General features: G+C 37.5%; 1 non-coding gene across 1 annotated transcript; it reads right to left on the minus strand.

Annotated features, from left to right (window-relative positions):
• Window positions 1–13340: 13340 nt before the first annotated feature.
• Window positions 13341–13447, minus strand: LOC121205700 (small nucleolar RNA R71). Its single transcript, XR_005900776.1, has one exon. It is a non-coding gene; the product is annotated as a small nucleolar RNA R71 (small nucleolar RNA).
• Window positions 13448–25870: the final 12423 nt, after the last annotated feature.

Below are 25870 nucleotides of genomic sequence, written 5' to 3' on the forward strand. Positions count from 1 at the left end.
TCCATAGAGATCTCTAAGTTATGTTATTATCTCTCTCGAGACTAACAACGTCTAACCCTAGATTGAATAATTGAAATCTCTTTCTAATTAACGCCCTAGGGTTGTATTAACTCGATCTACGGATCCCCTTATTAGGTTTCACCCTAATCCGGCAAAATCTTGTCACCCTATCTCTAGGCGCGCAATCAACTCCGCTTAATTATGACAAATTTCCTCTTAGACAGGGTCTATTCCTCCTCTGAATAAGAGCTTAACTTGAATCAATATCCTGGAATATCAAAACAAGAATTAAGGACACATAATTAAGAACAAGTCAAATATTTATCATACAATTCAGATAATAATAACAAGATCCATCTTAGGTTTCATTCCTCTTAGGTATTTAGGGGTTTTAGTTCATCCTAATGAAAGAAAACATCTCAAAAGAATAAAAATAACAAAGCATAAGAAAACCCAAAACTTCTGAGGGAATTTGAAGGGAGATCGTCAGTCTTGATGGTGAATCCAGCTTCCGGGATGGATCGATCTGCTTTTCTTGAGCAATTCCTTGCTTCCTACTCTCCGTCCCCTTCTTCTCCTCTTCTAGAGTGTATTTATAAACTTTGGAATGCCTAAGAGCCCTCAAAAGTGGCCTTTTCCAAATAGGACTCCGCTTGGGCTCGATAGGGACACGCCCGTGTGCGATTACTTCAGGCCGTGGTCAAACCTATTAAATAGGCACGAGTGTGTGGTCTACCCGTGTGAGTCATGCTTTAATTCTGCCAAATTGACACGGCCGTGTGGTCTGCCCGTGTGAGGAAGTCCAGGCCGTGTTGATTTCGTATGTTGGCCTATTTTCTCCATTTTTAGCCTATTTCTTGTTCCTTTCACTCTCCTATGCTTTACTAAGTATAAAACATGAAATTAAGGCATTATGAGCATCGAATTCACCAAATCTAAGGAAAAATCATCCATAAAATGTGTTAAGCATGGGATAAAAATATGTATAAATTACGGTTTATCAAATGCCCCCACACTTAAGCATTTTCTTGTCCTCCAGCAAAACCCTCAACTCACAATCAAAATAAATTCTTCTTAACTTTATAATTCTTATCAACAATATCTCATACTAATCCATAACTAATCAAACATTGAAAATTTGACTCAAAGATTATCAAAGTTTCAAACATTCCAAGTTGAGCATTTTATCATGAAAACATAGGTGTCGCCCCTCATTTAAGTAATTACCTTTGATTCAAAATATCACAGATTTTCACATCCTCACTAAAGATTCACTCAAATCACTCGAGGTGTTTAAGGACAATAAATGAAGCACTCAATAGTCAATAATGAAAAGTCATTACCATAGGCTTGCATGAAAATAAAATCTCTACCACTATAAATTGAGATGAAACATCAATCAAAAGGTCATTTTGGGTTTGGGGTGTTACAGATTTTCTCTAAGCTCTGTCCAGTACAATGGAGTTCTGTAATTTCAGCCATGCAATGCCTCATAAGGCGCCATTTTTGTGCTCAGTTGAAAACTTTTATTATAGTTATATTCAACCAATGGCAGATATTTTTCCCAACTACCTTGGAATTCTAGAACACAACATCGGAGCATATCTTCTAAAATTTGAATTACTCACTTGGATTGACCGTCGGTTTGTGGATGGAAAGCTGTACTAAAATACAATTTCGTACCCAAGGCTTCTTGCAACTTTTTCCAGAACCTTGAAGTAAACCTCAAATCTCTTTTCGAAATAACAGAAATCGGTACCCCGTGCAATCTTACAATCTCGGCAATGTACAACTCAGCTAGCTTATCAAGTGAATAATCAATACGTATCGACATAAAATGAGCTGACTTTTTCAATCTATCAACAGCAACCCAGACGGGATCTTTCTTTTTTGGAGTCAAAAGCAAACCCGTTACAAAATCCATCGTAATCTTATCTCATTTCCACTCAGGCACCATCATTGGCTGAAGTAAACCCGAAGGCACTTAGTGTTCGCCTTTCACTTGTTGGCAAATCAGACATCTCGAAACAAAATTAGAGACATCTCTTTTCATGCCCAACCACCAATACATTTTCTTTAAATCATTATACATTTTCGTACTACTCGAATGCACAGATAAACAACCATTATGCACTTCATGAAGAATTTTCTGAATAAGTTCATCATTATTCAGTACACAAACTCTACCTCAGAACATCAAACAGTCATCAGGTCTGACATGAAAATCTGAATAAGTTCATAATTCTTTGGTACACAAACTCTACCTCAGAACATCAAACAATCATTTGGTCCGACATGAAAATCTGAATCACTAACCAATTCGCAATGAGCTCTCTTGGCTTGCAATTCACTGTCACATTTCTGGGCTTCACAAATATGCTAAATAAACATTGGCCTCGCCCTCAACTCAGCTAGAATAGAACTGTCATTAGCTAAGGTCAATCTCGTGTTCAATGCTCTCAAAGCAAAGAAAGTCTTCCTACTCAAGGCGTTTGCGACTGCATTTTCTTTACTTGGGTAATAGTCAATCACCAACTCATAATCTTTCAGCAACTCGAGCCATCTTCGCTGCCGTAAGTTCAGGTCATTCTAAGTTATCAAATACTTTAAACTCTTATGGTCGATAAAAACATGACATTTCTCACCGTACAAATGATGTCACCATATCTTCAAGGGAAACACAATAGCAGCTAATTCCAAATCATGCATTGGGTAATTCTTCTCATGTGGCTTCAGTTGTCTCGACGCATAAGCTATCACCTTGCCTTCTTGCATCAACACACATCCTAGTCCATTAAGTGATGCATCGCTATAAATGCATCGCTATAAATAACAAACTCTTTTCAAGGTTCAGGTTGCACTAAAACCGGTGCCTCAGTAAATAATGCCTTCAACTTCTAAAAACTTTGCTGACATTTTTCAGACATTCAAACTGGCATCTTTTTGCAACAATTTCGTCATAGGAGTAGCAATCATTGAAAACCCTTTGACAAACCAACGGTAGTAACCGGCTAAGTCCAAAAAGCTTCTAACTTCAAACAGATTTCTTGGTGGTTTCCAATAGACAATCGACGAAATTTTACTGGGATCAATCCGAATACCATCACCTAAGACAATATGACCCAAAAATCTAACTTCTAGAAGCCAAAATTCACTTTTACTAAACTTAGCATACAATTGTTTTTCTCTCAAGGTCTGCAAAACAACTCTGAAGTGCTTTGCATGCTCTGCCTCATCTCGAGAATAGATCAGTATGTTTTCAATAAACACAACCACAAACTTATCTAAATATGGTCAGAAAATTTGGTTCATTAAGTCCATAAAAACTGCAAGAGCATTTGTTAGTCCGAAAGGCATAAGAAAAAATTCATAGTGCCAGTACCTTGTTCTAAAGGTAGTCTTTGGAACATCTGACTTTTTAACTCCCAACTGGTAGCATCTGGATCTCAAATCTATCTTTGAAAACACTGCTGCCCCTTTCAGCTGATCAAACAAGTCATCGATTCTCGGCAAGGGATATTTGTTCTTTATGGTCACTTTATTAAGCTGTCGATAATCGATGCAAAGTCTCATAGATCCGTCTTTCTTCTTTACAAACAATACTGGTGCAGCCCAAGGAGAATAACTTAGTCTCACAAAACCCTTATCTATCAGTTCTTGCAACTGAGTTTTCAACTCCTTCAATTCGGTCGGGGACATCCTATACGGAGCTATCGATATCGGTGTAGTTCTATGGACCCAATCAATACCAAATTCAACTTCTCTAATTGGAGGAAAACTTGGCAATTCTTTCAGAAACACATTCGAATATTCACACACTACTGACACTGATTCAATTTTCAATTCAGATTCTTTCGTATTCAACACATAGGCAATATAGGCTTCACAACCTTTTCTTAAACATTTCTGAGCAAACATTGAAGAAATCACAATTCGCAATCTATCTAACTCATCTGATTCAACGCGAATAATTTAACCATTTTCACATCTCAATTCAATGACTTTTCATCTACAATTCGTTATAGCATCATGTATAGTCAACCAATCTATTCCCTAAATAACATCAAATTCATCAAAGGGCAACAACATCAAGTCAGCCGGAAAACAGTGACCTCTAATCATCAAAGGACATTTCTTGCATACTTTATCAACTACTACATGCTTGCCTAAAGGGTTTGACATCTTAACCATAACTTTCGTAGACTCAATAGGCATATTCTTTCTAATTACTAAATCCATGCATATATATGAATGGGTAGATCCCAGGTCAATCAAAGCAATAACAGTAGATCATAAGGAGAAAAAGTATTGATAAGAACAACGAAAGAAGATGCGTACTCACAAGCACGAATGGCATAAGCTCTAGCCAGTGCTCTAGCGTCGGATCTCCCTGCTGAATCATTCGTCACATTTTTGCTGCTAGCTCCAATCCCAATATTTCTCGGGGGTCTCCCTCTAGAAGCAGTATTACTCGGCCTTGTACTTTGGAACTTTTCTTTTTCAGTCATCTCAGGGCAATCTTTAATGAAATGATCTTGGGAACCACACTTGAAACAAGCTCGATCATTCATTCGGCACTTGCCAGGGTGACATCTTCCACAATGGGGGCATCCAGATCTATTGGGTCAATTTCCAACGCTCGCAATAGAATTAGTCTAAGCTTTATAACCCGAATACTGATTCCCACTATTTCTATTTGAAAACCCAACTGAAGCATAAGAATGAGAATATATCTCTCTAGATTTCTTAGATTGAGATTGGAAAGACTTACTCATCGGTCTCTTTCTTGCATCTCTAGCTTTAGATTAGGCTTTTTCTCTTTTCTTTGGTTAGTTCCTCTTCTTTACAAGCCCGATCAACGAGCACAACAAATTCTTTCAGCTTGAAAGAATTCCCATGTAACCCTCACTTCTGGGACCACAGATGCAAGCGGTTTCCACTAGTGATATATCGTGTCCCTTAGTAAAGATATAGCACATTTCAAGCATTAATCGGGTGTACAAGATAACTCATCGAATACTCTAATAGAATTCTTAAGCCAAATTTTTTCTTTTTCGGGATCATCATCGGCATTTGCTCTAAATTCTTCATCCCCTTGCTTTCTGATCTTATCAACTGGGGTTCTACTCAATCTCATAAAGTCCATACCTTGAGGCACTATGGGGACAAGTTGAGGATTAGGAGGGGGTGGAGCATGTTGTTGTTAAGCAGCTAGGTTTGTTCGAATGAACCCTGAGAACCACTCATTCATCATCTGGAAGAAGGCTTTCCGAGCCTTTCCTTGCTGCCTCACAATTACAGGTCTACTCTCAACTGGCACCGTCCCTTGGGCGGAAGCCAACACATTACTTTCTACATCATCTCCCACAGCTCATTCGAGATCTATTACTATACAAAAACACAGTTTAAAATTGTCAGGAGTCGTCACACTATCACAATTTATATATGGCATGTATAGCTAGACTCGTACACACGCTATGTTAGTCTGAGAATTAACTAAACCGTAGCTCTGATACCACTAAATGTAACATCCTTACCCATATTCGACGCTAGAACAGGGTACGAGGCTGGACTTAAACTCAAACGACAATAAAAAATGGAACATGAATTTCTTCTCAAATTTAAAACTTTTCATAAACATTTATATAGTCCCTAAAACGAGCCTACGAGGCCTAAAACATAAATTGGAAGCTGTTCGGGACCAAACTGAGAACTTTGGAAAATTTCACAACACTTAGAAAATTTTTCATCAAAACAGGGGTCACACGCCCGTGTGGCTTGGGACATGCCCATGTGGGTTGGCCATATGGTCACATACGCCCGTGTCCCTAACCCATGTAACTCTCTGTTTATGACGTCATGCACGCAAGGAAGTCACACGGCCAAGTCACATGCCCGTGTGCTAGGCCGTGTGGCAAATTTAATTTTTGAAATTTTTCATAAAATAGGTGCAAACTTCACACACCCGGTACACATGCCCATGTCCCTAGGTCGTGTCTTTCACATGACTGAGACATACAGTCGTGTCTCTGCCCATGTGGACAAAATAAGGCTATTTACTAAGCCATTTTGCCACCCTTACTTGCACCAACCTACACAAAAACAAGCAACACCAATCCAAGCATATACATACAACCAAATCAACCACAAACAAGATATCAATACATCATTTGTATATACTAACAACTATCATGCATAAGCATCACTTACTTTCTTTTCCATTCATGTCAATTTCATCTTCATGATAAGCATCATAACATAAACATACCAATGACCATTAAGAATAATATTAGCCAACTTCTAATGGCCATATACAAAATGAATCATTAACCATTACAATGCTAACACATTTGGGTAAACCAATATGACACCTAACAAAAGGACCAAGTCCCTATAATGCCATACTCAAAATATTGAAACCAAGCAAACCAAAAATAATCATTTGATAGTGTGAATCGAGCTCCGACGTTCCTTAATCCCCGAGCTAGCTTGGCGACACTATAAGGAATGGAAAGAAAACGGGAGTAAGCTTTAAAGCTTAGTAAGTTTGCATGCAAATAATAAGTAACATAAATCATTCATTAATCATATAACTACTACACCTAAGTTAACATAAATTTCATCGTGTATCCTAGACATAACTTACTCATTAGCATTCTTACCAAAAGTTCATCTCATACCAAAGTTCATACTCATAGGTTTTACATACATACCTGTACCAACTTGTAACATAGTCACATACTTTGTCATCTTTGACATACTCTTTTGTTTACCCATTCAACACTTGGAATACTATCGGATACATGAAAGGTCTTGCACATAAGTGCCACATATGTAGCCAATGCTACCTCATATTTCATAACACATAGGGCTCACACGTGAGCTAATCACGGGCCTACTCACACAAGTTATCAGTCAAGATATAACTACGCGGGCTGCTCACACAAGCTATTAGGTATCCGCAACACATGCCAAACTACCCAGCCACCAGTAGGATGTACATGGCCAACGCCCAGATCCACATAGATCACATAACACATGGTATCCTAGTGACATGTCACTTGTATCCTAATTTATTCCTAAGGTTCAAATGGGATTTTCTCATCGTCAAAACTTGGTTGAATATTTCCATAGAAACAATCGTACAATTTATGCAATATTATGCATTAAATACATAATACAACATTGCATTATTTACACATAAACTTACCTCAGTACAAAATGGTAAGAAATGGACCTAATCGTCAATAACCTTGTTTTTCCCCCGATCAAGGTCCGAACTTCATTTTTTTGATCTATAATAGCAAATTTAACTTATTTAATTATCACATTACTCAATGCTGTCCAAAAATCAACTTATGAAAAATTACATTTTTTCCCCTAAACTTTGACATATTTACATTTTAGTCTTTAGGCTCGTAAAATGAAATTTACTTAATTTCTTTGTTACCCAAGCCTAGTTGAACCATAAACATGCTCATATCAGCTCACATTTTTCATAAAATCAAATTTTTACTACCCATTTTGTAACTTTTTACAAATAGGTCCTTTTTAGGTATTTTCATGAAAAATCACATAGTAAAAGTTATTTATCACACATTAAACATAAATATCTTCCATCAAAAATCAAAATACATGCGTGTCTCACATGGGTAAATTTTTAAACATGAACCCTACTTCAAAATAATGGTAGAAATAGGTAAACAGGTTACGAGGACTTCAAAAATGTAAAAAAAAAACATTAAAAACGGGGCTAGAAAGCACTTACTATCAAGCTTGAAAGATGAAAAAACCCTAGCTATGGAGAGCTTGAAAATTTTGGCAAAGGGTTGGAGAAGATGGACAAATTTTGGCTTTATTTTCCCTTTTCATTCTTTTATTTACCAAATGACCAAAATGCCCTTTTTATCAAACTTTAAAATTTTATCTCACCATATCCATTTTTGTCCACTAACTTAATAAATAGTCTAATTATCATATAAGGACCTCTAAGTTAAAATCTCATAGCAATTGGACACTTTTAACAAGTAGAACTCAACCTTTGCACTTTTTACAATTTAGTCCTTTTGACTAAATTGAGTGCCCGAACATCAAAATTTTTGAACGATATTTTCAAAAAATAGTTCCATAAAATTGTAGACCATCGAAATATAATAAAAATGGATATTTCTATGTCAGATTCATCGTCCCGAAACCACTATTATGACTAGCCCCAAAATCGGTCTGCTACAATTTGGGATTGTTCTGAGTTACCTCAGAAAGAGAAATTTCTAAATACGAGGTCAAGTAATACAAGTACTAGAGGGAGACCACCTTGAAATGCTAGAAATGTGACTAGTAGCAAGGGTGCGACAAAGGACTCTACGGTGAGATCTGAGGCTCGAACACTAGCTAGAGCCTATGCCATGCGTGCTCGCAATGATGCGTCATCACTAGATGTTAATACCGGTACATTTTCTCTTTATGAAACTGGTGTAATTACTTTGTTTGATCATGGATTGACTCATTCATATGTTTGAAAGAATTTAGTGTCTAGTAAGAGTTTACCTGTTGAGTCAACTGAATTTGTGATTAAAGTATTGAACGCCTTAAGCCAGTATGTCCTAGTTGATAAAGTTTGCAAGAATTGTCCTTTGATGACTCAGGGTTACTATTTTCTAATCGATTTGATGCTTTTACCGTTAGATGAATTCGATGTGATTTTGGGTATGGATTGGTTGACTATAACGCCCCAAAAATCTAAGTAATTGTTTTATATGTTGTGTTGCATAAATGTATCTTCGCTTCAATGGTTGAGGGTCCTAAGGAGTATTGGAAAAGTCCTGAGTTCAAGCTTTGGCTTGTACAAAATTTTGTTTTTACTTGAATTAAACCTGTCTCTGGTCAGTAGGCCTCTTAAATAAATTTGGGTAAAGTACGACAAAAAGGGCCTACTGGTCCAGAGGCAAATGACGTGTCATTGCTGCTAAAGGTCTTGAGTTCAAGTCCTGTGGAGCACAATGAGTATTTATTTTGCTAATGTGCCATGTAAGAAGTTGTATGTCAATGCGTTTCTAATGCTTATGGGCAGTTTGAGTGTTTGAGGGTGAGAGGAAGTGTGTAGCCGAATTTGAGGAGGATATTATGGAGAAAATTGTGGGAAGTGAGGGAGAGGCAGTAGTGTGCCAAATTTGAACTGTGGCACTCTAGAGTTTCGGCTATGGTAAGTGGAAGTACTCTATTTCGTTTAGGGAGCATTTTTGGTTCTTTTCTTTTGTTCTCTGAAAACCGATAAGTGATAGGGTGTTTTGGGTTAGTTTCTTCTCGACATTTTTGGTTTGGGTGTGTACTTCTTCTCTTCTTGGGGATGACCATAGCGAAAGACCATTTGGGTATCTCCTCTTCTGTTTTTGGCAATCTTATTCTTTCTTTTTTGTTCTGTGACCGAATGCTCTCTACGTCTCCCCCTCTCAAACTTTGACCTACTACTTTTGTTGTTGTTCTTCCCTCTCTTCATCTTGGTTTGTTGTGGCCAAATACCCCCTTTCTCTCCTCATCTCTATTCCTTCGGCTTTTTTCAAGTTTCCCCTCTTGCTTTTTCTAAACCGTATACATCTACTCCTCCCCATTTTTGTCTTCCCTCACAACTTTTTCTTCATTGCAATTAGGGACCAAGCCAAATACTTCTCCTTCTACTATTTCGATTCTGGGCTATTAGTTCTTGACTTGTGTAGGTAAGTGGCAATTCTTCCTCTCTTTCGGTCACACAATAGTTTGATCTAACGCCTCCCAGTATTGATGTTTTCTGATTAAGGTATAACCATTCCGTTTTGTCTTTGTTATCTTGTGAATTCGACTCTTGTGTGGTTTAGGCCGTTACTCTTATCATCTATTCTTAGTTTACGTGATGGTAAGTTCTTGATATTTTGGTTATAGTTATTTGCGTTCATGGTGAAAGCTAATAAGAGTAAGATGCAATGCAGATTCTGCCAAGGTTTTGGAAGTCAATTGAGATCACTGGTTTAAAGGGAGAGTAAACCGTATTTGCTCAAACAAGGTAGGTAACGTGTATTATTGAGGATTAAGTGCTTGTAAGAGGGAATTTAAACTTAATGGTTTAAGGACTGACATTGGGCCGTGTTTGATTCTAGGTTGGTGTTCGTGGGGATTGCGCTCTTTTCGCAAATAGGTGTGTAATCACACTGTGGCACTCTAGAGTTTTGGCTGTGGTAAGTGGAAGTACTCTATTTCGTTTAGGGAGCAGTTTTGGTTCTTTTCTTTTGTTCTCTAAAAAATTATTACTGATAGGGTGTTTCAGGTTAGTTTCTTCTCGGTATTTTTGGTTTGGGTACGTACTTCTTCTCTTATTGGGGCTGACCATAGCAAAAGACCATTCGGTTATCTTCTCTTCTGTTTTTGGCAATCTTATTTTTTTTTTGGTTCTATGACCAAATGCTCTCTACCTTTCCCCCTCTCAAACTTTGACCAACTACTTTTGTTGTTGTCCTTCCCTCTCTTCATCTTCGTTTGCTATGGCCGAATACCCCATTTCTCTCCTCATCTCTATTCCTTTGGCTTTTGTCAAGTTTCTCAGCTTGCTTTGTCTAAACTGTATACATCTACTGTTTCCCATTTCTGTCTTCCCTCGCAACTCTTTCTTCATTGAACTAGGGATCAAGCCAAATACTTCTCCTTCTACTCTTTCAGTTCTAGGCTATTATTTTTCGACTTGTGTAGGTAAGTGGTAATTCTTCCTCTCTTTTGATCACACTAATAGTTTCATCTAACACCTCCAGGTATTGATGTTCTCTGATTAAGGTACAACCATTCCATTTTGCCTCTGTTATCCCGATTACTCCTACCATTCATTCTTAGTGTATGTGGTGGTAAGTTCTTGATATTTTGGTTATAGTTATTTGCGTTCATGGTGAAAGTTAATAAGACTAAAATGTAATACAGATTCTGTCAAGGTTTTGGAAGTCAATTAAGATCACTAGTTTAAAGGGGGTGTAAACTATTTTTGCTCAACCAAGGTAGGTAACATGTATTATTGACGATTAAGTGTTTGTAAGAGGGCGTGTAATCTTACTGGTTTAAGGACTGACATTGGGTCGTGTTTGATTCTAGGTGTTTATTGGGATTGCGCTCTTTTCGCAAACAAGTGTGTAATCAAACTGTAGTAGCTGTAAATTGACAAAACCGAAAAACTGATCTTTAGACACTATACGAGTGTGTGCTTGCTCTTGTTGTGATTCGAATGCATAACACGTGGGCGTTTGACAGTAAAGGCCCCATGAGCGATTTCATGGGCTTAGGCCGATCTGGGTGATAAACCTTAAATTATACATATTTTTACCCCATGTTTAATGTATTTTATGGATGATTTCTCATTAGAATTAGTGAATTCGATGCTCCTTGTACTTAGGAGAGCATAGGAGAGCGAAAGGAATGAGAAACGGGCTAAAAACGGAGAAAATGGGCCAACGTATGAAATCAACACGGCCTGGACCTCCTCACACGGGCAGACCACATGGCTGTGTCAATTTGGCAGGCTCGAACACGGCCTGAAGTAATTGAACACGGGTGTGTGCCACGGGCGTGTCCCTGCCAAGCCCAAGTTGAGTCCAATTCGGAAAAGGCCAATTTTGAGGGTTTCTAGGCATTCCAAAGCCTATAAATACGCACTAGAGGAAGAGGAAAAGGGAGACGGAGAAGAGAGGTAAGGAATTACCCTAAGGAAGCCAATTGATCCATCTTAGAAGCAAGATTCATCATTAAAACTAAAGATCTCTCCTCAATTTCCCTTCAGGAGTTTTGTGTTTTCTTTATGTTTTGTATTCTTTATTCTCTTGAGATGTTTTCTTATTTAGTTATGAACTAAATCCCCTAAATACCTAAGGGGAATGGAACCTAAGACGAATCTTGTTATTATTTTATGAATCGTATGATAAATATTTAACTTGTTCTTAATTTTGTGTTCTTAATTCTTGTTTTGATATCCCAGGATACTAATTCAAGACACGCTCTTATTCAGAGGAGGAATAGACCCTGTCTAAGAGTACATTTGCCATAATTAAGCGGAGTTGATTGCGTGCCTAGAAATAAGGTGACAGGATTTTTCTGGATTAGGATGAAACCTAATAAGGGGATCCATAGATCGAGTAAATGCAACCCTAGAGTGTTAATTAGAGAAAAGTCTCAGTTATCCAATCTAGGGAGTAGATGTTATTAGTCTTCAATAGGGATAATAACATAACTTAGGGATCTCTACGGAACAAGTTGAATGAATAAATCGTCCGATTCAGAGCGAGAATAACAAGTAAAGTCTAGGTGGATTTTTCCTTAGGTATTATCTCAAGTCAATCGATTTTCCCAAAAGCAATTCCCCAATTGTTTTCTCTGTGCGTTCTTAGTTTAAATAATTAGTTAATTAAAACAAACCCCTTTTTATTCTTAGGCTAGATAATAAAAAGATAGTTATTACTAGTACTTTTGGTTCCCTTGGGTACGATATCCCGGTCTTACCGTTACTATACTATTGTTCGATAGGTGCGCTTGCCTTTTCGTCATGATAATAGTTAGTCTAGGTCTGATCTTCATTATAAATATTTATTACTTGTTACGAATCACTGTGATCAAGTTTTTGGCGCCGTTGCCGGGGAATTGAAATATTAGGAACACTAAATTTTTATTACTTTAGCCATTTATTTTTCTTGCAATTTAATTTAATTTAATTATTATTATTTATTAATTTACTTTTTCTTTCTCTTGACAGGTTTTTATAGTTTATGACTAGAAGAAACCCGTCAGGACCCTTACTTTTTGACGAAGAAATCGTTCGAACAGTTCGTAGAAATCAAAGAGAAATAAGGAGTAGTTTATGATACACAGAAAACGAACAAGAAGACAATACTCAACCTCCAACCGACGAGATGGCTGAAAACCAAGACAATCAGCTGCCTCTTGCAATTGCAGCTAATCAAAATCCTGCTCCACGTACTATGTATGACTATGCTAAACCCTTTTTAATAGGAACTGAATCAAGTATAGTTAGACCTGCTATTGCTACGAATAATTTTGAATTAAAACCTAACACTATTCAGATGATACAGCAGTTTGTTCAGTTTAATGGTTTGCAGGATGAAGATCCCAACACTCACTTAGCAAATTTCCTAGAATTTTGCGATACATTCAAAATCAATGGTGTTTCTGATGATCCCATCCGTCTTTGGTTATTTCCCTTCTCACTTAGAAACAAAGCTAAACAGTGGTTAAACTTGTTACCACAAGGGTCTATCACTACTTGGGAACAAATGACCGAGAAATTTTTACTAAAATATTTTCTGCCGACTAAAATGACTAAATTACGTATTGATATCACTTCTTTTGTACAGATGGATTTAGAAACACTTTACGATGCATGGGAGAGATACAAGGACTTACTAAGAAGGTGCCCTCACCATGGTTTACCACTTTGGCTGCAAGTACAAACATTCCACAATGGTTTGAATCCCTCTACTCGGAAAATGGTTGACGCAGCTGCTGGCAGAACCATCAACAATAAAACACCGGAAGATGCTTACGAATTCATAGAGGAGATGTCACTGAACAACTATCAGTGGCAAGTCATGAGGACTAAGCCAACAAAAAATAGCCGGCGTTTATAACATCAATTCAGTCACCATGCTCTCTAATCAGGTAGAACTTCTCAATAAAAAGATTGATAGTTTTCTTGGTTCTATGCAGGTACATCCAATAATGAGGTGTGACTCAAGCAGAGGAGGTGTGCATATAGAATACCAATCCTTCAATCCTGCAACTGAAGAAGAACAAGTCAATTATATGGGTAACAATAACTTTCGATCTCAAAATAACCCATACAGTAATACTTATAATGCTGGTTGGAGGAACCACCCAAATTTTTCCTGGGGAGGTCAAGGGAATCAAAAGCCACAAAATCCTCAGGGTTTTCAACGGCCACCTTATCAACAAGAGAAGAAGCTGAACCTTGAAGAGATGCTTTCAAAATTCATCTCAGTGTTAGAAACCCATTTCCAAAATACCGAGACAGCACTTAAGAATCAACAGGCATCGATCAAAGGACTCGAAACTCAGATAGGCCAGCTGTCCAAGCTAATCTCTAAAAAACCACAAGGTAGCCTACCAAGTAATACTGAACCTAATCCGAGGGAACAACTCAATGCAATTAGCGCTCAAAATAAGGATGGACTCGTTATACCCGAGCCAAAAATACAGCAAAACAACACAATGAACAAAGGATGAGAAGAGGTAAACGATAATGATCCCGAACAGGTAAGTACGAATTATGAACCTCGTGTACCATATCCTAAAGCGATGATGAAAGACAGGGCAGAAGAATAATTCGGTAACTTTGTCAAACTCTTAAAGAAATTACATATTAACTTACCCTTTATGAAGTTCTTTCACAGATGCCCAACTCAACAAAATTCTTAAAGGAACTTCTGGCTAATAAAAGGAAATTAGACGATACATCGCATGTGGAACTCAATGCAGACTACTCAACTATTCTAAAGAATAATCTACCTAACAAATTGAAAGATCCAGGGAATTTTACAATTCCTTGCTTAATTGGCAGTTTATCTGTGAATAATGCTTTAGCTGTTCTAGGGGCAAATATAAATGTTATGCCGTATAAAATGTTTAAATGACTAGGTCTCGGTAAACCCAAACAGACTAGGATGAGCATACAATTGGCTGACAAAATATTTTGATTCCTAAGGGTATTATTGAAGATTTTCTCGTTAAAATTGATAAATTTATTTACCCAGTAGACTTTGTCCTCTTAGATATGGATGAGGATAACGAGGTACCTTTAATTTAGGACTACCGTTTTTAGCAACTTCCAGAACCATTATTAACATAGGCACAGGAGAGCTAACATTTTGTGTAGCAGACGATGTAGTAACACTCCAAGCACGCAATTCAGTCAAAATTTCTAAGACTCAAGATAATGCTATGAAACTTGTAGATGATATATTCAATCGTTCTTACAGGAACCTCCTCGGACCAAGACAATAGAGGCAGTGCACTATTATCAAGTAGAGAACAAAGACGATGAAAAACAAAGACTACAGATAGAGGAGCTAGATGAATGGCGAGAACACGAACTGAGAACATATGATAAACCGAAACTGCGCAAAAACAAGCCCGATACCTCTCTTAATCAACTTAAGGTTGGCGATACAGTCTTACTAGATGCTGTTGATCCTCACATTGTCACTACCACACCAAATGAGGAAATCCCTTTTAAGGTACTCAGTATTTTCCCATTCGGTACGGTTGAGGTGAGTCATCCCAAGTTCGGCACTTTTAAGGTAAACAACACCCGATTAAAACCTTATTTTAAAATTGACAATAGGAATGAGGAGTATGAACTCCTCGAACCACCATGATCATTCATCAGAGAGGTAAGTCGAGCTTAGACTATAAATAAGTGCTTCTCGAGAGGCAGCCCAAGCACTAACATTATTAATTTCTTTAAATTTTGATATTTAACTCCTAACCTACTAATAGAAATTTTGAATACAGGTGTTTCCATAGAGACATGGCCTATCACACGGGCGTGCTTAAGGCTGTGTGAAAACAGGGCAAAAGATTTCCCCAACACGGGCTTTGATAAAATGCCACGGTCGTGTGACATGGCCATGGTCGAGCCTGCCAAAACAACACGGGTGTGTGACACGCCCGTGTGGAGGAACCATGGATGAACCTGTCAAAACAGCACGGGCGTGCGCCACGCCCGTGTCGAACACCCATGGTCGAACCTATCAAATTTCCACGGGCGTGGCGTAGAACACATGGGCATGGAAGAAGCGAACAAAGCTAGACATGGTCGTACGATACGGCCGTGGGAACCAACACGCCCGATGTACACAGGCGTGTGTCAAATTTCAGACGCGCCGAAATAGGAAAAATGGGAAACACATGGGCTGAAATGGGGGCACACGGGCGTGTCACATGGATGTGTATCCCAAGATCTATAAATAGGCTACACTATTCGTTGTCTTCTCCATTCAAAAAACCCTAACTCTAGCCACTGCAACTCCACACTGCCCCTTGCCACGCCCGTGCGCCGCCGTCAATTTCGTTTTTAAAGCTCAATTCCTCTTCCTTAGCGTTTGTTTACTCCTTTCACTTCTATTTCACTCATTATTAATGCTTATTATTACAATAATCTCCATTACTTTTGAACTAGTTTTCATTTTTGTTCCTTATTTTTTAGTTTGCATTTATAGGTTCTTTATTATACATTTCAAATTAAGTCTAATTGTTTGACACACCTCATATCCATGACATTACAATACTTATTTTCATGCGATTATCATGCTAATGTCTATCATTTAAATAGCATTCCTAGGTTAGTTACCATACAGTTTATGTTAAATTGAGACGAGGAAAACCTTATACCCATTACATTTCTATTCTTATTCTCACGATTATTGTGGTTGAGTTTGCTTCATATTAGTAGTTTTGGCTGAAATAGTTTACTTCCCTTTCGAATATGTTTACCTATTATTATTCTTTATATCACTGGCCTTCAATGTCATCTTCAAGAGGAAAGAAAACCACTGTACAAGCCTCGAAGAAGAGGAAGGGAGCGTCATCCTCCGTGGGTCCAACCGCAGAAATTCGTCACCCTTTCCTAAAATTTCCACGAGGGCCCCAAGAAGAGCTCTTCCAAATACTTCGGGTCTGACCTTTAGCAGCGGGCCATTGCATCGACTAGGCTACCGTAGAACAAGTCCAGATGGCCGATGAGCTTCGAGCTTTCTTAACCACTGACCCGTGGGAGCTGTTCTTCGAGATTATTGAGCGGACATACCTCGAGCTTACGATGGAACTCTTCTCAACGTTCCATCTCCAGTCCTTAATGATAAGATACGATGATCCCGGCACGGTCCAGTTCCACCTAGGCAGATTAATCCACCAGCTAAGCGTCCAAGAATTTGGTGCTGCACTAGGCCTATATATGGAGGAGTTTAGGGTGGAAAATGAACTACATGCTCTTAGTTGCCACATACATTTCTCTCCCTCGAAGTGCTGGCACACTTTGGGCCCTAGCATGGCCTCGTACAATCCTAGCCACTCCAAGGCATCAGTTCTCCCACCATCCCTCTGAGGTACTTACACACTAGTTTAGCTCACACGATTTTAGGGAGGCGAGAGAGCACTGGCGTCGTCAATACCCGCGACGTCTACTTCTTATGGTGCATGTTGCAAGGGCACGTCATTGACCTTGCCTATTTCATAGCCTTTACAAGTCAGCACCAGACGGAGCGGCATCGAAAGGGGGTCATCTCCATTGGTCCCTACGTGACTCGGCTGGTGCCACACTTCGGGCTCCTCAACAGTACAGCTCAAGAATCATCCCTCACCCTCATCGTCCAGATGTTTCCACAAGGCATCTCGAGCATGCTTAGGATGAGGATGATCGAGAGGCACCGAGGAACCTACCCTCCCCATATCATCTCGCCCAATCTACCAAGGAGGAGGCCTACGAGGACATTCCTGATGATGTCCCCCCACAGCACGAGGACCCTCCGACTCAGTCACCACCACCCTCTCGTCCAGTTCATGCGGCGGCTTCATGTGCTGACATCTCTGAGCGCCTCACTCGATTCGAGCAGCAGTGTTTTCAATGATTTGACAACATTGATGCTACTCTACACCAGATTTTCCAGCACCTCCACATCTCATCGCCAGCCCCACCTTGCAAACCATCTAGCGATGAAGATGTTTAAAAATACTTATTTATTTTATGTTTTAAATTTTTATTGAAACTACTTTTTATCTTTATTAGATTTTAGAAAGTTTGTTTTTATTTTTTATTTTTATTATTAATTTCGATTATTTCTTTTTGAGTAATTATTCTTCCTAATATCCTCTAAAAAGTTCATGATTTTATCACAGTTATATAGAGCTTTTAAACTCATCATCACATAGGAACTAGAACTCCACCGGGGAAGGTTCTCCATGACTGACATGTCCTGCTCAACCACGACCATAGCTACCACTAGATATAACATTCTTGTGGCACAGGATTTATGGGCTAATGAACCTTTACGACCGCCAGAGTATCCTCCTCCATTCTTGAACCGATCACTCTTCAAAACTCTAGTTCGAGGAATTCATCATAGAGGAAGTGTCACTTCTCTCCCTATCTTATTTTTATTCTCTAATATCAATCTTTGTACATTGAGGGCAATGTACATCTTAAGTGTGGGGGATGTTTATTAATGATTGCCTTGTTCTCTTGAAAAAGTTCTCATATCATAATTAGGATAAATTTTAATTGACTTATGATTTTGATTGATATATCTTGAATTAAAACATAGGGATTTATGCACTAATTATTTAAAATTTTAGACATTAGAGGATCAAGCATGATAAGTTGATTTTTAAGAAATTAAAATTATAGGTTGTTTCCCCAAGTCTAGGTATTACTTTGAATTAGAATTCACGAGTCTAAACATCAAAAAGCCATAATTTTTGTGAGATTTTTGAGCCTTTTGAGCATCTATTCATCCTTTCATGCTCACTTTTATTATTGCTTCGAGTGCATTAGTATTGAATTGTTATTCTAGAACTTGCTTGATTATGCATGTCGAGACCACACCATTTGATTTGATATATCAAAATGATTAAGGCACTTAGGATTAACCCACTCATGCCATGAAAAGCCTACCTCCACGATTAACCCCTAGTAAACCCCCTTGAGCCTAGCAAACTATTCCTTGTATTACCCTTAATATTAACCTTTAACCCATTATTGTTGAAGTCCCCTAAATTAATCCCTATTTTTGTCAAGATTTAAGTTGAATGGATTGCCTAGCTATGTTTTATTCTTGATGTTTAGTCTATATTATTTAATTTGTTATTAAAAAAAAACCACAACTATGTATGCATATCTATAATGTCATATTCTAAGAGAAGCTCTGTTGTACGCAAGTGAAGATTAACTCTTTTTCTAGTTAGCAAAATTTTCAATTCAATCTCGATTCTAACCCTTTCTTTCAGCTTTTGACAACACCCTCTAACCAAGCCTCATTACAACCCTCTAAAGACACCTATGTTTTCGGAAATAAAATGCTAAACTTGGAATGATTGAAACTTTTATGTTCTTTTAGTTGAATTCTCAATGTATGATTACCTATGGATTATTTTGAGATATTATCGATAAGAATTATAAGTTGAGGAGAATTTATTTTGAGTACGAGTTGAGAATTTTGGTTGAGGACAAGTAAATGCTTAAGTGTGGGGGTATTTGATAAACTGTAAATTATACATATTTTTACCCCATGTTTAATGCATTTTATGGATGATTTCTCATTAGAATTAGTGAATTCGATGCTCCTAATGCTTTAATTTCATGTTTTATACTTAGGAGAGATAGGAGAGCAAAAGGAACGAGAAATGGGCTAAAAACGGAGAAAATGGGCCAAAGTACGAAATCAACATAGCCTGGACCTCCTCACACGGGCAGACCGCATGGCCATGTCAATTTGGCAGGCTCGAACACGGCCTAAAGTAATCGAACACTGGCATGTGCCACGGGCGTGTCCCTGTCGAGCCCAAGTTGAGTCCAATTCGGAAAAGGCCAATTTCGAGGGTTTCTAGGCATTCCAAAGCCTATAAATACGCACTAGAGGTGGAGGAAAAGGGAGACAGAGAAGAGGGGTAAGGAATTACCCTAAAGAAGCTGATTGATCCATCTCAGAAGCCGGATTCAGCATCAAGACTGAATATCTCTCTTGAATTTCCCTTCAGGAGTTTTGGGTTTTCTTTATGTTTTGTATTCTTTATTCTTTTGAGATGTTTTCTTATTTAGTTATGAACTAAATCCCCTAAATACCTAAGGGGAATGAAACCTAAGACGAATCTTGTTATTATTTTCTGAATCGTATGATAAATATTTAACTTGTTCTTAATTATGTGTTCTTAATTCCTGTTTTGATATCCAAGGATACTAATTCAAGACAGGCTCTTATTCAGAGGAGAATAAACCCTATCTAAGAGTACATTTGCCATAATTAAGCGGAGTTGATTGCACGCCTAGAAATAGGGTGACAAGATTTTACCGGATTTGGGTGAAACTAATAAGGGGATCCATAGATCGAGTTAATGCAACCCTAGAGTGTTAATTAGAGAAAAGTCTCAGTTATTCAATCTAGGGATTAGACATTATTAGTCTTGAATAGGGATAATAACATAACTTAGGGATCTCTACGGAACAAGTTTAATGAATAAATCGTCTGATTCGGAGCTAGAATAACAAGTAAAGTCTAGGTGGACTTTTCTTTAGGTATTGTCTCAAGTCAATCGATTTTCCCGAAAGCAATTCCCCAACTCTTTTCTCTGTGCATTTTTAGTTTAAATAATTAGTTAATTAAAACAAACCCCTTTTTTATTCTTAGGCTAGATAATAAAAAAGATAGTTATTATTAGTACTTTTGGTTCCCTTGGGTACGACATCCCGGTCTTGCTGTTACTATACTATTGTTCGATAGGTGCGCTTGCCTTTTCATTGTGATAATAGTTAGTCTAGGTCAGATCTTTATTATAAATATTTATTACTTGTTATGAATCACTACGATCACTGGGCCACGTTGGGCCAAAATGGGCTGTGTGGACGCCACGGGCTCATGGGCCCCATATGGATAAACCACATGCGTGTGGAGATTATTGGGCCAGGCTGTGTAGCTCACACGGCCAAGGTCATTTTTGGACTTTATGGGCCACACGAGTGTGTAGGCCCATATGGGCCAAATTATGGGCTTGGACCCATTTTCACTGTTTGACTGTTAAGGTTGCCCGAGTCGCCTGAGATGATTGTTGTCCTACTATTGGGTCAATAAGTATATCTAGACCCTAATATAATGAAATGACTGTTATACCCCAATGAGGTAAATGACTGATATACCCCTATGTGATGTATGACTGTTTGAGCATGCCATTTTTACTGTAAATACATTTATATTATGTTATATTGCATGAGGTGGGATATATGATATTGGATGAAGTGTACTGAAAGGCTATAAGCCTATTACTGGCAGCTCTGTTGAAAATACTATTTTAGTGCCGCAATCGGTGCTATGTTCTGGAGTGTAGGGATAGTTGGGTCGATTTTATCCCCACATGAAGTGTAGGGCTGGACAGAGTGGAGTGTAGAGGTTGGATGGGTAGAATTTTCTGATTGCATTCCTATTACTGTTACTGAGATGGGCTATGGCCACACTGATACTGTTACTGTTTTAGTTTAAGGCCCTAACTGAAATTGAACTGCTACTGAAACGGCCTTAGGCCCAGACTGTATCTTCTTACTGCACAATTGTTTTTTTGTAAAGGATTACACACTGAGTTTTCATAAACTCACCCTTCTGCTTTCCTGTACAGGTAATTCTTAGGTGGGTCGATACTGCGAGGGACTTGACAGGGGTCACACGATTGCTTTTGCTACTATTTTAAATTTTTATTCTTTAAGCTTTTTAATTTGGGTTTCAGTTATGTAATAAGGCCTCTTAAAGTTTTTCCTTGGTTTGGGATTTTATTTACTTTAAATCATATCTGTTAGAAGTAGGCCGCAGTTTTTCTAAATATATATATATGCTTTCAAATCACCACGATATTGCAATATTTTTTACAAGCTTTCGTAAACAAACAGGGTTTTAAAAGTTCAACAACAACTTAAAATGAGTAACACTTTACTATATCAACTTGGGCTTTTAACAATGAATAAGAAATTATAGATTTTCACCACAACGAGGTTTTTTCTAAAAGATGAAATTTTTCAATGGAACTATGTTTTTCGAAATTCACTTCAGTGTGACATCGTAGATTCGGCCATAACATCTAGGCCGAGTTTAGGGTGTTACATTGACTCTACATGATGTTGTTGTAAACTGTAGATGAAAGACTATTGAGCTGGAATGTCAAGATAGTGAAATTATTTGAATTGAATCTGATGACTCGAGTGTGTTTCCTATAGTGATATCGACGGTGCTAGCACAAAAATATGTGAGGAAAGGTTGCGATGCTCATCTTGCTTATGTACTAGACAGAAAAATGTTTGAATCGAAGATTTAATCAGTGACAGTGGTTTGTGAGTATCCAGATGTGTTTCTAGAAGAGTTACTTGGGTCGCCACCGATCAGAGAGGTTGAGTTTGCTATTGAATTAGCACCGGGAACATCATTGATATCGATAGATCCATATAGAATGGCTCTTACAGAGTTAAAAGAGTTGAAAGTTCTGTTGCAAGAGTTAACAGATAGCGGATTTGCACGACCTAGTTTCTCACCTTGGGGTGCACCAGTGCTATTCATCAAGAAGAAAGATAGATCGACAAGACTGTGTATCGACTATCACAATTTAACAAGGTTACGATTAAGAGTAAGTATCATTCGCCGAGAATTGATGATTTGTTCGATCAGTTGAAAGAAGCAACAATATTTTCAAAGATTGATCTAAGATCTGGTTATTATCAATTGAGTATTAAAGATTCGGATGTGCCAAAAACTGCATTTAGGACCAGGTACGGGCATTATGAATTCCTTGTTATGCTATTCGGATTAACTAACGCTTCTGCAGTATTCACGGATTTGATGAATCAAATTTTTTGACCTTATTTGGATAGATTTGTAGTTGTATTCATCGATGACATTTTGATCTATTCTCGAGATGAATCTAAGCATGCCGAACATTTGAGGATTGTGTTACAAACATTGAGAGATAAGCAGTTGTTTGCTAAATTTAGTAATTGCGAGTTTTGGATCTAAGAAGTTGGATTTTTGGGACATATTGTTTCAGCGAAAGGTATTAGAGTTGATTCGAGCAAGATTTCAGTAGTTGTTGAGTGGAAACCACCAAGAAACGTATCTGAAGTTAGAAGTTTTTTGTGATTAGCTGGCTACTATCAGCGTTTTGTAAAAGGGTTCTCGATCATTGCTACACCAATGACTAGATTATTACAAAAATATGTGAAGTTTGAGTAGTCTGAGAAATGCCAACAGAGTTTTGAACAGTTGAAGCACTGTTAACTGAAGCACCAGTTTTAGTTCAACCTGAGTCGGGTAAAGAGTTTGTGATTTTCAGTGATGCGCCATTGAACGGTTTGGGATGTGTTCTAATGCAAGAAGGCAAAGTGATAGCTTATGCTTCTAGACAATTAAAACTGCATGAAAGGAATTATCCGACACACGACTTAGAGTTGGCCGCTATTGTTTTCGCATTAAAAATTTAGCAACATCTTTTTTCGGTGAAAAATGCCATATTTTTATTGACCACAAGAGCTTGAAGTATTTAATGTCTCAAAAATATTTGAATTTGCAACAACGAAGATGGCTCGAGTTGTTGAAAGACTATGAGTTAGTGACTGATTATCATCCAAGGAAAGCGAATGCAATCGCAGATGCTCTGAGTAGAAAATCTGTGTTCGCTTTGAGAGTGATGAACACACTATTGACATTATTTGATGATGGTTTGATTTTAGCTGAGTTAAAAGCTAAACCGATATTTCTTCAGAAAATTTGTGAGGCTTAGAAATGTGATAATGAATTGCAAGCTAAAAAAGTACAGTGTGAGTTAACTACTGATTCAGAGTATTAGATCAGATCCGATGGTTGTTTGCTGTTCCAAGTAGAATTTTGTGCCGAGAAATTCAAAGCTTATTCCAAAAATTCTACACGAAGCACACAGTGGTTGTTTATCTATTCATATGGGGAGTATTAAGATGTATAACGATTTGAAACAGTTGTACTGGTGGCTGGGCATGAAACGAGACATTTCAAAATTTGTGTCGAGATACTTGGTTTGTCAACAAGTTAAAGCTGAACATCAAGTTCCTTCAAGACTATTACAACCAGTGATGATACCTGAGTGGAAGTGGGATAGAGTTACAATGGATTTCGTATCGTTATCTCTAAAATAGAAAGGTGTTATTTGGGTTGTTGTTGATCGATTGATAAAATTTGCACATTTCATTTTGGTATGTACAGACTTTTCACCTGATAGATTAGCTAAATTGTACATATCTGAGATTTTCAAATTGCACGGAGTGTTAGTTGTCATTATTTCAGATAGAGATCTACGGTTTATGTCACAATTTTGGAAGAAATTGCAAGAGGCTTTGGGTATGCTGTTGCATTTTAGTACCCATTTCATCCTAAAACAGATGGTCAGTCCAAGAAAGTTATTCAGATTCTCAAAGATATGCTTCGTTGTTATGTTTTAGAGTTTGAGGGCAACTAGGAAAAATATTTACCATTGGTTGAGTTTCCATATAATAATAGTTTTCAATTGAGTATAAATATGGCACCATATAAAGCTTTATATGATCGTAAATGTTGAACTCCGTTATATTGGAAGAGCTTAGTGAGAAAAGGATTCACAGGGTTGATTTGATCAGAGAGACCAAAGAGAAAGTGAAAGTAATTCGCGATAGTTTGAAAGCAGCTTCAGATTGACAGAAAACATATGTGGATTTGAAACGTAATGATATTGAATTTCAAATTGGCAATAAAGTGTTTTTGAATGTATCATCGTGGAAAAAGATTCTTCGATTTGGTCACAAAGGAAAACTGAGTCTGAGATTTATTAGACCATATGAGATTATCGAGAGGATAAGACCAGTGGCATATCGACTAGCTTTACCATTAAAATTAGAAAAGATTCATAATGTGTTTCATGTGTCGATGTTATGAGGATATAGATCAGATCTGTCACACATAATTTCTCCGTCAGAGGTTGAGATTCAACCCAATATGTCGTATAATGAAGAATCAATCAAAATTTTTGCTTGAGAGATTAAAAAGTTAAGAAACAAAAGCATAGCTTTAGTGAAAGTACTTTAGCAACGTCACTGTGTTGAAGACGCTACATGGGAACCTCAGGAAGCTATGAGAAAATAGTACCCTCACCTATTTTCTAGTATGATTTTTGGGACGAAAATTCCTAAAGGAGGAGAGTTGTAACAGCCTGTTTTAATTCAAATCAAAACAATGGTTTCGGGACCACAAATCTAAAGTAGAAATATTTATTTTGTTTTATTTTAAGGTTTATAACATGTTATTAGAGTCATGAAAAATTCATTAAGAAATTTTATCGTTTGAATGCTTAATTAGATGAAAAGGACTAAATTGAAAAAGGTGCAAAATTAGAGTTCTATAGGCTAAAGGTACTAAATAGCTAAAGAATTTAATTGTATGAGTACTTGAATGGTAAATAGAGCATTGATAATGTGAGTGGACTTATATGGACATCATTTAAATGATTTTTAAGGTTAATATATCAAGGTTAATTAAGTAATTTAGTAAATAAGCTAATTAAAACAAAAAAAAATATGTATCATCTTCCTTAATGAATGATACCACCAAATTTTTGAAGTAGAAAACCTCCATGAAGGTTAAAGTATTTGACCTTCACTCCTAGCCTTGCATGTGAGTATTGTTCGTCTTGTTTTTAATGATTTCTATGTTTCTGGAGTCGTTGTAGCTTAATCTAGCTAGCCTAGGACTAATTTGCAAAACTATTAAAAGTATAGGGTTTTACCATTGATTAATGTGTTTTTGTTTTGATGTTTGATGATAGAAAATGAACGCTTGTTGTTAGATAAACAACATTTGTTAAGTGATTTTTGATAAAATTGTCAATTAGGGATTAAATTGTGAAATGTGAAAATTATGTGATAAATGTGTGAAATAAGGAAATGTGTGGGCTGCTATGAGCATAGATGAAATACGGCTAGCATGGGTGTTGACTCAATTGCATAAATTTGCATTTTTATGAGCTAGGGACTAAATTGTAAATATGTTAAAATATTAGGGGGTAAAAGTGTAAAATTACAAAAATATGT

The sequence above is a fragment of the Gossypium hirsutum genome, chromosome A08, assembly GCF_007990345.1.
Source record: "Gossypium hirsutum isolate 1008001.06 chromosome A08, Gossypium_hirsutum_v2.1, whole genome shotgun sequence".
NCBI lineage: Eukaryota > Viridiplantae > Streptophyta > Magnoliopsida > Malvales > Malvaceae > Gossypium > Gossypium hirsutum.